Genomic DNA, 13,506 nt, shown 5'->3' with positions numbered 1-13,506 from the left:
ATAAAATTAGGCCCATATTGGAAACATTAAAAAAATGTCAAAGCGTGCCGAAAAGAGAAGCACTATCAGTCGACGAGCAAATGTGCGCGACAAAAGCCTGTAATCTTCTTCGACAATACCTACCTAATAAGCCACACAAACGGGGCTATAAACTGCTTATTCTCTGCGACGATCGTGGCTTTGCTTACGATTTTGAAATTTATTCTGGAATGGAGAACGATCCCGAGCTAAGACATCCAAGTGAGCCAGACTTAGGAGCTAGTTCAAATATCGTAGTACGCTTAGTTAGGTCCATACCAAAGAATAAAAATTACAAATTATTCTTTGATAATTATTATACATCACCAGAATTGATTGCTCATTTGGCCAAACAGGGACCAACTATTACACCTATATCTTGAGATATGTTAGGCACAATGTAAGCCTTTAAATCTTTACACATGGCTTCATCAGCTTTTATAGTAATCAAAACCTCGCCAAGAGGTGTAACAATTGATCCACCGAAACCTTTTATTACATTATTTTCTGCACACGGTTGAATGTCCAGCAATAGTTGATTAGCCACCGACTCCGTTATCGTAATGCATGTACTTCCAAAATCTATAAAAGCATTTACTTTTATGTCATTAATAATTATGGGCATAAAATACTTTGAACCTTCATCACGATCAGTAATCAATTGTACCTTTTGCGGAGGCATAGAGTTTTTTGTATTACGACTTTTAAGTTTGAAGCATTCCTCCTTAATGTGACCCATTTTATTACAATATGAACATTTACGTATTTTTAAAAAACAATTATTTTCATTATGTCCCTTTTTACTACAAAACGAACAATTACTTACTAATTTTTCACGCATTTTATAAGTACAACGATTGGCAGTATGACCGCGCCTTTTGCAAGTGTGACATTTAACATTATTAGAATACCTAACGTCCGTACTCTCATATTTGTGAGACACTGGAACGGCTAAAGCTGAGGTTCTCAATGATGACAAATAATTTAATAATGAATTTGGTTCACGACAACCCGCCGATATCGCTCCTATTTCTACCAACTCGTTACCTATCGTACCTATAATTGCCTCTGTTATTAACGATGGTTGTATGTTACATGCATTACCTAGCGCCAGTTTATCATAGTAAAATGGTAAATAATCCATATCGGGACGCCTAATGGTATTTACTAAATCACGTAACATACTTAATTTACTTTTATGGGACGGAAAAGCTGTTAACAATTTATTTTTAAATTCCGCCCAAGGGCGGTTTATATCTTGCAGTTGTAATTGATTATACCAACTACGAGCATAACCTTTTAATTTTGAAGCGCAATTAAATAGTAATGTTTTCTCATCCCAGCCATACATGTTGGAACTGCCCTCTACCTTACGGAGCCACAACTCCATGGTTATTAACGACGTTTGAGGGTCGTATTCAGGTACTGGGTCACTCCGACCTACATAACGAATATTAGTATTGAAAGAACTATTATTACAATGTTCATCATACGTAAATCCCTCTTGAGATGACAGCTGTGGTCTGCCTGTGATAGTCGTTGAGTCCTGTGCGACTACAACAGGCAGCGAACCAATTGTGCACGAAGGAGTCTGCACTGTAGACTGTGAGTGCGCGGCCCGCTCACTAACAATCACAGACGGCATGGCCTGTAATGTAATGAGGTCGACTGCAACCCTCCGTCAATTGGAACATGCCGAGCTTTGTAAATTTCATTTTCCAAATTATGTAACCGTTGTGCCAACCGACGGTTTTCTATTTCGGCAAGCAACCGACGACGTAAACGCTTTTCCCGTCTTGCACTTGATTTGTCTTTTTTTGACTTCGACCCCATAGTCACAATATTAGTACTATAAATATCACAGTTACGTCGTAAACAAACACAATAACAAGCGTTCTTCGGCTAACTACGCAGTTAAATTGTCTATCCCGGAAACACAAGAACAAGCGTTCATCGGTTAACTACGCAGTTAAATTGTCCATCGCACTTCTGAACTGTAAGAGTATATAATAAAATTAAACTATAGTTCATTCTATTAATTTATGAACACAGTTTATCACTCGTATATATATTAACAAAAAAACAATAAAACATAATTGTGGACGAGTAGCAAGAACGCAAAAGTAGTAGCCGTGAGGTGTCCTTCACACCGGGCGACGGATGTCGAACTAACTCGGCTCACCAAGGACGTGCGTAGCAAGCGCCGATTCGGATACGCGAGAACAATAGGTGTTAGGCTGGCATCCCCACTATGGTCGCGTCCTCGTTCACTATAAACTCGCATTAAATATGTCATCGTTTGCAAAGTTATTGCATATCATAGTTCATATATACCGCTTTTTAAATAAATTATCAAATAAGAAATGCATGTCATCTGGAGCAAGTTCAGAAATGTTACCTGAAGCTGCTAAATCAATCAATTTTAAGCCTTCGCCTAACTTTAAATACATAAGAAAGTAATTAAAATCTAAGTTTGAGGAAGCAGATAAGATAGCGTCAACGTCTAGTGTACCGTCAGGGTCTGCGCCTTCGTCTGTGTCAAATGAAATAACTGAAAACGACAGTAAGATAAAAATGACGGTACAACCACCTCTACCACCAAATTCTCCACCACCAATCCTTTGAATTTTGAAATTAAGACCGAAGTTGTGGATGATATGTATGAAGTTAACACAGAAGAAAGACCAAATAGGGGACAGACAGTAGAATATTCTATAGAGTTTGAGTCCTAAGCAGAAAACCTAAAAAAACAATGTGCAATGCAAGGATTTCATTCGTGGTACATGCAAGAGAGGAGAAACCTGCAATTATGTGCATGTGCTGGATTTGGACAACTACTTTTGAAAAGGAAAGCTTCTTTAGAACTGGTTATTTGCCACCACATACGTTACGCCATTTGAAATAATGCATCCAGTTTATCCTACCCTACCAACGGAAATGCAAGCTGGATCCTATTCGGGACCACCAGGATCAAGAAACGAAAGACGAGACAGTCCCGTTCAAAACGGGACTTGTGGTCATGTTGCATATACACCATTCCGTGCGGCTGTCTCTCCGCCTACTTATGCTTGGTGTTGAAAATACAGACCAACCGGTATACAAGAAATGTCTGAATTGTGAATTCCATAAGGTCAGATACCAATAAAATCAAGCAAAGATAGACATATCGATAAAATCCACTAAAACATTGGATGAAAATATTGCAAAATTGTTGAATAAGAAGAACTGGCTTACCACTGTGCTCAAAGTTATATTGTCCTGTCCAGACACTTATTACAATAGCGATGTAACTGCCTGAATTTATACTACTAATATACGGTATAATATTTTTTGTAAACATACCATTACGTACATGAAAATATACTGTACTTATTTTAATTTTATGCCTTGCTGTGCGATGGTTCTTTTACGATGATTATGATTTCAGTATTTTATAATTTTAAATATATTAACCCTACAAGAGAACCATAGAAGAACCATATGCGGAACACCGACTTTAATCGTTCCTGTAGCTATAAAAGTATTAGTAGCGACATCTTTTGACTTGACTTGATAGAAGCTACTGATTTTTAGCAATATAGTAATACGATCCATTACCGAAAGATGTTGTTCGTGTTTTTGTTATAGTGAACTCAGGGTGAAATTTGAATGAAAGTGTTGCGTTAGTAAGTTGTTTTTTATATTACAATAGTAAACGTATCAGTAAATCATATTTTTATATATGTTGTTGTTTTATATGTGTTGCTGTCCTTGTGAATACTTTGATTTTATTATAGATAATGTCGCGAAGAAGATTGTGTGATGCAGATATTGAGGGTTTCTTGAATATTCCTCCTGGAAGCGAAGATGAACAAGATTTCTATGACGCTGAAAGTGATGATGACATCGAAAAAGTTCAATCAATCCGAAACATTTTATCCGAGGCGCTTAGCGACGTGGAAACTTCCTCATCTCCGCAGAAACGTCAGTGTTCGTCTCCTGTTAACGAGGTTGTTACGAATATTGAAAATTATCAACCAGAAATATTAGAGCCTCAGTCTAGTACATCAGGAATGACTTCCGGGACAACTACAGGTACCATTACACAATGTCGGGCATCTAGACGATCATGGAGTATGAGTAACACAATCGGTCATAGATCTAGAATCCCTGGCTCTGTCACTCAAAGAAAAAAGAGGAGATTTATTTGGAAGAAAACTTCTTTCCAATCACTTCCTTTATCATGTACTGGAAACACAAATTTACAGTCACCGATTATAGACTTCGAAACTCCCCTGCAATATTTTTCATGGTTTTTTGATAATGAATTATTTCAACATATCGTAGAAGAAATGCACAAATTTAGTATACAAAAAATCCATCAAAGCCGTATATAATAACAACTAATGAATTGGAAAAGTTTACAGGTATCTGTGTGATTATGAGTCTGGCGCCACTGCCAAATATTCGAATGTATTGGGCATCTGAATTAGGTATTCCTTTGATTATAAAGACGATGTCGCTAAATCAATTCAAAAAAATCTGTCAATTCCTACATTTTAACGATAATTCTACGCAACCGCCATCAGATAGTCCAGGGTATGACCGTTTGCATAAAATTAGGCCCATATTGGAAACATTAAAAAAAATGTCAAAGCGTGCCGAAAAGAGAAGCACTATCAGTCGACGAGCAAATGTGCGCGACAAAAGCCTGTAATCTTCTTCGACAATACCTACCTAATAAGCCACACAAACGGGGCTATAAACTGCTTATTCTCTGCGACGATCGTGGCTTTGCTTACGATTTTGAAATTTATTCTGGAATGGAGAACGATCCCGAGCTAAGACATCCAAGTGAGCCAGACTTAGGAGCTAGTTCAAATATCGTAGTACGCTTAGTTAGGTCCATACCAAAGAATAAAAATTACAAATTATTCTTTGATAATTATTATACATCACCAGAATTGATTGCTCATTTGGCCAAACAGGGACCAACTATTACACCTATATCTTGAGATATGTTAGGCACAATGTAAGCCTTTAAATCTTTACACATGGCTTCATCAGCTTTTATAGTAATCAAAACCTCGCCAAGAGGTGTAACAATTGATCCACCGAAACCTTTTATTACATTATTTTCTGCACACGGTTGAATGTCCAGCAATAGTTGATTAGCCACCGACTCCGTTATCGTAATGCATGTACTTCCAAAATCTATAAAAGCATTTACTTTTATGTCATTAATAATTATGGGCATAAAATACTTTGAACCTTCATCACGATCAGTAATCAATTGTACCTTTTGCGGAGGCATAGAGTTTTTTGTATTACGACTTTTAAGTTTGAAGCATTCCTCCTTAATGTGACCCATTTTATTACAATATGAACATTTACGTATTTTTAAAAAACAATTATTTTCATTATGTCCCTTTTTACTACAAAACGAACAATTACTTACTAATTTTTCACGCATTTTATAAGTACAACGATTGGCAGTATGACCGCGCCTTTTGCAAGTGTGACATTTAACATTATTAGAATACCTAACGTCCGTACTCTCATATTTGTGAGACACTGGAACGGCTAAAGCTGAGGTTCTCAATGATGACAAATAATTTAATAATGAATTTGGTTCACGACAACCCGCCGATATCGCTCCTATTTCTACCAACTCGTTACCTATCGTACCTATAATTGCCTCTGTTATTAACGATGGTTGTATGTTACATGCATTACCTAGCGCCAGTTTATCATAGTAAAATGGTAAATAATCCATATCGGGACGCCTAATGGTATTTACTAAATCACGTAACATACTTAATTTACTTTTATGGGACGGAAAAGCTGTTAACAATTTATTTTTAAATTCCGCCCAAGGGCGGTTTATATCTTGCAGTTGTAATTGATTATACCAACTACGAGCATAACCTTTTAATTTTGAAGCGCAATTAAATAGTAATGTTTTCTCATCCCAGCCATACATGTTGGAAATGCCCTCTACCTTACGGAGCCACAACTCCATGGTTATTAACGACGTTTGAGGGTCGTATTCAGGTACTGGGTCACTCCGACCTACATAACGAATATTAGTATTGAAAGAACTATTATTACAATGTTCATCATACGTAAATCCCTCTTGAGATGACAGCTGTGGTCTACCTGTGATAGTCGTTGAGTCCTGTGCGACTACAACAGGCAGCGAACCAATTGTGCACGAAGGAGTCTGCACTGTAGACTGTGAGTGCGCGGCCCGCTCACTAACAATCACAGACGGCATGGCCTGTAATGTAATGAGGTCGACTGCAACCCTCCGTCAATTGGAACATGCCGAGCTTTGTAAATTTCATTTTCCAAATTATGTAACCGTTGTGCCAACCGACGGTTTTCTATTTCGGCAAGCAACCGACGACGTAAACGCTTTTCCCGTCTTGCACTTGATTTGTCTTTTTTTGACTTCGACCCCATAGTCACAATATTAGTACTATAAATATCACAGTTACGTCGTAAACAAACACAATAACAAGCGTTCTTCGGCTAACTACGCAGTTAAATTGTCTATCCCGGAAACACAAGAACAAGCGTTCATCGGTTAACTACGCAGTTAAATTGTCCATCGCACTTCTGAACTGTAAGAGTATATAATAAAATTAAACTATAGTTCATTCTATTAATTTATGAACACAGTTTATCACTCGTATATATATTAACAAAAAAACAATAAAACATAATTGTGGACGAGTAGCAAGAACGCAAAAGTAGTAGCCGTGAGGTGTCCTTCACACCGGGCGACGCATGTCCAGCTAACTCGGCTCACCAAGGACGTGCGTAGCAAGCGCCGATTCGGATACGCGAGAACAATAGGTGTTAGGCTGGCATCCCCACTATGGTCGCGTCCTCGTTCACTATAAACTCGCATTAAATATGTCATCGTTTGCAAAGTTATTGCATATCATAGTTCATATATACCGCTTTTTAAATAAATTATCAAATAAGAAATGCATGTCATCTGGAGCAAGTTCAGAAATGTTACCTGAAGCTGCTAAATCAATCAATTTTAAGCCTTCGCCTAACTTTAAATACATAAGAAAGTAATTAAAATCTAAGTTTGAGGAAGCAGATAAGATAGCGTCAACGTCTAGTGTACCGTCAGGGTCTGCGCCTTCGTCTGTGTCAAATGAAATAACTGAAAACGACAGTAAGATAAAAATGACGGTACAACCACCTCTACCACCAAATTCTCCACCACCAATCCTTTGAATTTTGAAATTAAGACCGAAGTTGTGGATGATATGTATGAAGTTAACACAGAAGAAAGACCAAATAGGGGACAGACAGTAGAATATTCTATAGAGTTTGAGTCCTAAGCAGAAAACCTAAAAAAACAATGTGCAATGCAAGGATTTCATTCGTGGTACATGCAAGAGAGGAGAAACCTGCAATTATGTGCATGTGCTGGATTTGGACAACTACTTTTGAAAAGGAAAGCTTCTTTAGAACTGGTTATTTGCCACCACATACGTTACGCCATTTGAAATAATGCATCCAGTTTATCCTACCCTACCAACGGAAATGCAAGCTGGATCCTATTCGGGACCACCAGGATCAAGAAACGAAAGACGAGACAGTCCCGTTCAAAACGGGACTTGTGGTCATGTTGCATATACACCATTCCGTGCGGCTGTCTCTCCGCCTACTTATGCTTGGTGTTGAAAATACAGACCAACCGGTATACAAGAAATGTCTGAATTGTGAATTCCATAAGGTCAGATACCAATAAAATCAAGCAAAGATAGACATATCGATAAAATCCACTAAAACATTGGATGAAAATATTGCAAAATTGTTGAATAAGAAGAACTGGCTTACCACTGTGCTCAAAGTTATATTGTCCTGTCCAGACACTTATTACAATAGCGATGTAACTGCCTGAATTTATACTACTAATATACGGTATAATATTTTTTGTAAACATACCATTACGTACATGAAAATATACTGTACTTATTTTAATTTTATGCCTTGCTGTGCGATGGTTCTTTTACGATGATTATGATTTCAGTATTTTATAATTTTAAATATATTAACCCTACAAGAGAACCATAGAAGAACCATATGCGGAACACCGACTTTAATCGTTCCTGTAGCTATAAAAGTATTAGTAGCGACATCTTTTGACTTGACTTGATAGAAGCTACTGATTTTTAGCAATATAGTAATACGATCCATTACCGAAAGATGTTGTTCGTGTTTTTGTTATAGTGAACTCAGGGTGAAATTTGAATGAAAGTGTTGCGTTAGTAAGTTGTTTTTTATATTACAATAGTAAACGTATCAGTAAATCATATTTTTATATATGTTGTTGTTTTATATGTGTTGCTGTCCTTGTGAATACTTTGATTTTATTATAGATAATGTCGCGAAGAAGATTGTGTGATGCAGATATTGAGGGTTTCTTGAATATTCCTCCTGGAAGCGAAGATGAACAAGATTTCTATGACGCTGAAAGTGATGATGACATCGAAAAAGTTCAATCAATCCGAAACATTTTATCCGAGGCGCTTAGCGACGTGGAAACTTCCTCATCTCCGCAGAAACGTCAGTGTTCGTCTCCTGTTAACGAGGTTGTTACGAATATTGAAAATTATCAACCAGAAATATTAGAGCCTCAGTCTAGTACATCAGGAATGACTTCCGGGACAACTACAGGTACCATTACACAATGTCGGGCATCTAGACGATCATGGAGTATGAGTAACACAATCGGTCATAGATCTAGAATCCCTGGCTCTGTCACTCAAAGAAAAAAGAGGAGATTTATTTGGAAGAAAACTTCTTTCCAATCACTTCCTTTATCATGTACTGGAAACACAAATTTACAGTCACCGATTATAGACTTCGAAACTCCCCTGCAATATTTTTCATGGTTTTTTGATAATGAATTATTTCAACATATCGTAGAAGAAATGCACAAATTTAGTATACAAAAAATCCATCAAAGCCGTATATAATAACAACTAATGAATTGGAAAAGTTTACAGGTATCTGTGTGATTATGAGTCTGGCGCCACTGCCAAATATTCGAATGTATTGGGCATCTGAATTAGGTATTCATCCGCCGCTTTCCTCCACTGGTCCCGGCACTTCAAGTATGCGGGACCCTGTGACCGCCAGTCTAAAGCCCAGCTCGGTGATTCCGAGGGCATCCAACCGGATGTTTTGTTGGGCCTCTCGGAGCACCGAGCTGTAACTTGATCCTGCCGCCGCGGCCCCCGGCTGTAGCGTCAGCACTATCGCCGAGGATCGCGGAGGTCGGAACTGCCTCCTTCTCGCGTTCCTTTTCTTGGCGGCCTCATTAGTCGCCTTCTGTGTTGCCTCCTTTTGGGCTGGTCTCGCCCCTCCAGTGGGCGCCTGGGTGGCTGGGGCTGACTCCTTGCCCTTCGCCCCCTTGGCGCGCTTCCCACGCCGGACGACTGTCGTCCATTGCTCCTTGGTAGTGGGAAGCGGCTGAGAAGCACTCAATCCCGCCCCACTAGTGCCGGCTACAGGCGCCGAAGAACCTCCCTGTTTAGCCGCCCCAGGTGTTCGGGGTGCGGCCGTGGCGCGTTTGGGCGGCGAGATGTTTTGCCTGCCCACAAGCTCCTCGATTTTCTCAAACCGGGCATTGAAGATGTCCCCGATTTGTCTCACAATTCGCGCCTCGACGCTCTCGCTGATGGTCGGTGTTTCACTCGGACTAACAGCTTGAGCGTCGGGCGTCATCTCCATAGCCACAGACTCCGACGATTTCGCCAATGCGGCTTTGGCATCTGCCAACTCCCTTTGCGCTGTCGCAAGCGCAAGCCGATCCTCCGTGCTTCTCTTCAGGAGATCTTGGAAGGAACTTCGTGTAGCGGCCATTTCCTTCTCCCATTCCGCTCTTTCCGCCTTGAGCATTGCGAGCTCGTCCATGCCCTTGGCGGAAGCCCCCATGGTGTTCTTGAGGGTCTTCAGCTCCAAGTAATATTTGTCGGTTTCCTGCCTCATTCCCGTCAACATTTCCCGCATGTCCACCAGTTCGTTGGCCAAACGGGAGTTTTCCCGGCGCAACGCTGCACACTCTGATGATGCGGTCCTGTCTACAAGCGATTCGGACGCCACGCGGATGGTAGCAACGGCGTCCTTTATCTCCTTGACCACTGTGCCCTTCAAGTGGCCGGATTTCCTCACGGCTTCGAGGACTCTCAGGGCACACTCCCGAATATCCGATCCCAACACGTCGGCGCGCTTCGAGTCCTCAGTCGAGGGCCTGCGGGTGGTAGGGCGCGCCGACGGTTTCGGAGCATTCGCTACTGCGACTGCTGCCTCCCTCTGGATGTCACATTCCATGGCGGCGGCCAATTTGGCCTTTGCCTGTGTCGAGTCCGTGTATTTGCCCTTAGTGGGCGTCTTTCCTTTTTTTGAAGTTGGAGTCGCAACGACTTCGACAACCTCGACCTCCTCATCAAACTCCAAATCCGGGTCTGCGTCAACTTCTATCATCCTCCTTTTGCGCAGCGAGGCCCGAGATGTGCTGGGCCCGCTTCCTCCTACAGCGTCATCCTCCGTGTAGAATGAGAGCGACGAGTCGGAGCGCTCCAAGTAGTACTCCGCCTCGTCGCACTCACTCCTGCTTCTCCTATCCAGCTCCACGCTCCTCACTACCACCACTCTCGCCTCTCCTCTTTCAACCCCCCTTCCTCTGGCCTCAGTTGCCCCCTCCAGATACATGGGGCTGACCGCCCCCGGCTTGCCCGGTGCGACGGTGGAGGATTCTCCACCCGATTTACGGGTGGTACCTCCCTGGAGTATTTCGTTTTTCCTGCTGGCCATTTTCATCTTTGTTCCTTTTTTACCCGGGTTTGGTCCCGCATATAAAAACAGAAAATGAAAAAGAAGAACAAACCAAAACTATAGAAAGGAAGAAAGGACAGAAAAGGAAGAGAACACAAAACGAAGAGGAAAACTATTTACAAATATACAAACTAAACCTAACTATTTACAAATAAATAACTTAACCTAACTATGTACACTATATACACTCCTACCTACTCGCCGGACTATCGGCCGACATAGTAGCAGTATCCCGAAGGAACGTCTACTATCCCGCCCGGGGCGTACCAGAACCAAACCATTGCTCGGCCACCGTTCCCCGCGGACGTATCCACGAGGATGGGGAAGCCTCCCAATGGCAGGCCCATACTTGGAGGTTGCCCGACACACGCCCCAACCTAACCTAACCTAACCTAACCTAACCTAACCTAACCTAACCTTTTTTTTTTTTTTTTTTTTTTTTTTTTTTTTTTTTTTTTTTTTTAACGAGGGGAAAGGTTTCAATACCGAAACGTCCGCCTTTATGAAGGGGAGCGGACGAATACTGTGGGACTGGACGAATCCGACCCACCAAAACCCCTCGGTGTTCCTCCAAAAACCACGAAAGACGCCTTCGTGCGGGTTCGCATTTGCATTCAACCGCACTCCGGCCGCGGGTCTCCAGTGAAGGAGCCGCCGAAGTTGGGCGCGGGGACCACTCCACGCCCACACTCCACGGATCACTCGCCTCCTGGGAACTTCGGATGCCCCTACATCCTCCGCTCTGAGTGTCCAAGTTGGGGCTTAGGGTGAAAATACACCTTCCGCCCCCCACGCAAAGGCCGCGATCGCCGCTGCGTTGCGCTAGAAGCGCACCGCAGCCGCGACCGCGTATAGCCTTCCCGCCGGACGGAAGCGGTCCTGAAGGCACCGCTCCGCCCGGTGCCCCGACGGGTCGGGGCGACACACGCATACTTACCTTCGGCGACGTACTCCCTGCGCCGTCAGCAGTCTGCCCACCAAGCCGCACCAAGGCGCAGCCCGGGGATGTCCTCCGCAGATAGGACTCCCGATCTTAACATGTTAAAATCGGGAGCTGCCTACTCGTGAATACTTACCCAGATTCGCGATGCTCCTCCGGGACCGTATCCTCCATAAGCACTACCGCGCCACACGGTTAAACCGTAGGCGCCGGTAGTGTTGCCTCCTCGAGTGTTGCCCAGCGTCCGAAGACGCCTAGCAACGATCCTCCCGCTGTCTTCTCACGCCGCGTCGACTCCGTCGTCTGCGGGCGCTCCTCGCCCGGACGACGTCCTCCTCGTCGACAGCCGCGCCGACCGCCAGAGGTTTTTTATAGAGGTTGTCTCCTCGCAGCCCCGGGCGAACCCAGGGCCCCCGTTCTCACACTGGGCGGACGACCACTGTCATCACACCCAGTGCAAGTTTACGGTATGAAGAGACACTCGCAGTCTTCGCCAGAGACAACTCCGTCGTCTACGGGCACTCCTGCCCGCAACTCCGTCCTCCTCATGACTCTGACTCCGACCGCGAGAGGTTTTTTATAGAGGTTGACTCCTCGCAGCCCCGAGCGAACCCAGGGCCCCCGCTCCCACACCGGGCGGACGACCTCCTGTCATCACACCCAGTGCAAGTTTACGGTATGAAGATACACTCGCAGTCTTGGCCAGAGACAACTCCGTCATCTAAGGGCACTCCTGCCCGCAACTCCGTCCTCCTCATCAACTCTGACGCCGACCGCGAGCGGTTTTTTATAGAGGTTGGCTCCTCGCAGCCCCGGGCGAACCCAGGGCCCCCGCTCTCACACTAGGTGGACGACCTCCTGTCATCAACACCCAGTGCAAGTTTGCGGTGTGAGTCAGTCCGGCTATGCGCAAAGCACCACCGGACCCGACCCGAATGCTTCGCTCACGGCCTGGACGGGTCCCGGTTGGGGTCAGGACCCATTGTCCTAGCCGCTCGCGTCGCCCTCTCGCCGAAATCGGCCTAGGTGGCACGCCACCATAATTGGACGGGCGCCGTTAAACAGCGCCCACCCCCTACTCGCCGGGCTACTGGCCGACATAGTAGCAGTATCCCGAAGGAACGTCTACTATCCCGCCCGGGGCGTACCAGAACCAAACCATTGCTCGGCCACCGTTCCCCGCGGACGTATCCACGAGGATGGGGAAGCCTCCCAATGGCAGGCCCATACTAGGAGGTTGCCCGACCACACGCCCCAACCTAACCTAACTAACCTAACCTAACCTAACCTAACCTAACCTAACCTTTTTTTTTTTTTTTTTTTTTTTTTATCGTGTGGAAAAATCTTCAAAAGACCGTCACCCCGCCGGAGGGATGGCGAGGTGGTGTGTGGGACTTGTACCCACTAAAAAACCACACGGTGTACCTACGAGCGCCTATGCCGGAGCCAGGGGATTCGCAAGTGCATTCTACCCCAGCTCCGACGGCGACGGCCCGCCCTGTAGATGTTGTAGGGCAGGCCCCATCTCGTTTTGTGGTTAGGGCGACCTATTTCGCCCTACTCCATTGTGGAGGCGTGTGGGTACACGCGCACACCTCCGGGGCCTTTGGATTGGGGGACTGCCTCCCTCAAGGCAGTCACCCCGGCCCCAGTGGGGGATAGAGGGGGGCGGAGTTGGATACGCTCCCACCTCTAGGCCT

General features: G+C 44.1%; 1 pseudogene; it reads left to right on the top strand.

Annotated features, from left to right (window-relative positions):
- Positions 1 to 2,409: 2,409 nt before the first annotated feature.
- LOC131852560 (uncharacterized) lies at positions 2,410 to 7,534 on the top strand (annotated as a pseudogene).
- The last annotated feature ends 5,972 nt before the right edge of the window (positions 7,535 to 13,506 follow it).

The sequence above is a fragment of the Achroia grisella genome, unplaced genomic scaffold (genome assembly GCF_030625045.1).
Source record: "Achroia grisella isolate CSIRO2021 unplaced genomic scaffold, CSIRO_AGI_Agris_v1 utg8557, whole genome shotgun sequence".
Classification (NCBI taxonomy): Eukaryota; Metazoa; Arthropoda; class Insecta; order Lepidoptera; family Pyralidae; genus Achroia; species Achroia grisella.
The sequence above is the reverse complement of the archived record's forward strand: the minus strand, read 5'-3'. Positions and strand labels throughout refer to the sequence as shown.